Here is a 2,127-nt window from a genome sequence, read left to right on the forward strand (position 1 = left end):
CTCAACCACATTTATGTGAAAATGAGAAGGAAGGAAAATAAGATAGGGAAGACCTACCCCTAATCTTTAAAGACACAACCCAGAAAGTATGCCTGTCACTTCTCACATCCCCTTGACTAGACTAGTCATGTGGCTCCAACTAGCTACAAGGAAGGATGGGAAATGTATTTATTCTAGGTGACTATCTGTCTACTAAGACCAGTGTTTCTACTTCTTTAGTTTCTCTTTCTTTAGGAGAAGGGAGATATTGAGGGTCAACTAGCAGTTTCTGTCACACTTTGTATGGCCACATACTGCTTCTAGGAACCACAAGCTATTGCCAGAGACTTTTGACGTTTCCATTTTCTTCTTCTTTTTCAACATTTACTATTATTTATATTAAAATATTTATTTACTCATGAGAGGCACACACAGAGAGGCAGAGATGTAGGCAGAGGAAGAAGCAGGCTCCCTGCAGGGACTCGATTCCAGGACCCCGGGATCACGACTTGAGCCGAAGGTAGACACTCAGCCACTGAGCTACTCAGGTGTCCCGATATTTCCATTTTCTTTTGCTTTAATGGTAAATCTTTAACATTTTGGTACTTACCAAGTGTCAAGTGTTTTAAACATTAATTCATTTAAGCCTCACAATAGTCTTATAGATAAAGGTTAGTTTCCTATTTTAAAATGTGGAAAGTGAAGTTAAGGAATTTGCTCAAGGTTCTATTATTGGTAAGTGGAGTGGCCAGCATTTGAACTTAGGGCCCATATTCTATAGCCACCATTGTAGCCTTCTCATCTTTGACCATGTACTAATGATTTCCTTAAAGAAGATTTCTAAAAGAGGAATTACTGAGTCAATGGCTATGGACATTTTTAAGGCTTTTGATATATTATTCCCAATTATTTTATAGAAAAATTGGACCACCTGGCCATTTCCTCCTATGAAAAGAAAAGATGTCCCCCCAGAATCCAAAAAAACTCTTCCCAACTGGGCACATAAGTCATTGTCCTACTATCTTGCTGGAACTGGCCCCTTTGATCAACTCTTCTCACTCTAGGGCTTGATTTTCCCCTCGCTTTTGCCTTCAAACATGGCGGTCATGCTCATATATGGACAGTGGTTATTTTACAGATGCTTGTACCCTCCACTGTGTCCAGCCAATGGTAAAGGAACTCATTGCACATTTGTTGAATGAACATAGAGACACACAGTCTTGTAGAATGTATGCCCAGTGCCTGGGCGTGGTAGGTGTTCAAAATATTTCTTACATAAATTTACAGGCTCTTCTCATGCTGAAATGAATCTTTCCTTGTTCTGCTACTTCCACAAATGATCCCATCATGAGCCTTTTTTTCCATAGCCAAATTTTACAAAATCACAGCAATATGGTTTTCTGTCCTCCTTTCCATCTGCTCCCCAGCTTCGTGCCATCCAGCTCCATCCCAACATCCCCTCCCAAATGCCCTTTCCAAGGAGAGTTCTTAGAATCTGTATGTCAGTGACAAGTGAAGGTAGCACTGTGTGTTTAATCTATCACTATATCCCCACTGCTTAGAGTAGATCTCCAGTAAATATTTATTAGATGAAGGAATATATCTAATTGCTGCTTCTTAATTATAAAATTATGAAATCATTGATCCAGCAGGAGTTCAGCAACCCAAAACATAGTATAGGGATATACTATATTAGAAATTGCTTCAGGAAAAACCACAGGTTAGCACGCCTGGGTGGCTAAGTGGTTGAGCATCTGCCTTTGGCTCAGGTTGTGATCCTAGGGTCCTGGGGTCCTATCAGGATCCATATCAGGCTCCCTGTGGGAGCCCCCTCTGCCTATGTCTCTGCCTCTCTCTGTATGTCTCTCATGAATAAATAAATAAAATCTTAAAAAGAAAAAGGTCAGGTAATAATGATAAACATCTTTCAAAACATAGTGGTGAGAGACGAATAAAAAAAATGGTGTTTGGTGATGTTGGGAATCTACCCCTTCTACTGGCCTGGCTTCATATCAGGTTTGTGTTAGTCAGCAATTCCACTTTGACATTTCTCTCCAATTGCTGTTATCTCTCTTCTGGGGGTCCTCTCCTACCCTGTGGTCTCCTTTTTCTTCCACCCTTCAGCCACTTTAGTATTCTCATCTTTAA

This window comes from Canis lupus, chromosome 4 (genome assembly GCF_048164855.1).
Source record: "Canis lupus baileyi chromosome 4, mCanLup2.hap1, whole genome shotgun sequence".
Classification (NCBI taxonomy): Eukaryota; Metazoa; Chordata; class Mammalia; order Carnivora; family Canidae; genus Canis; species Canis lupus.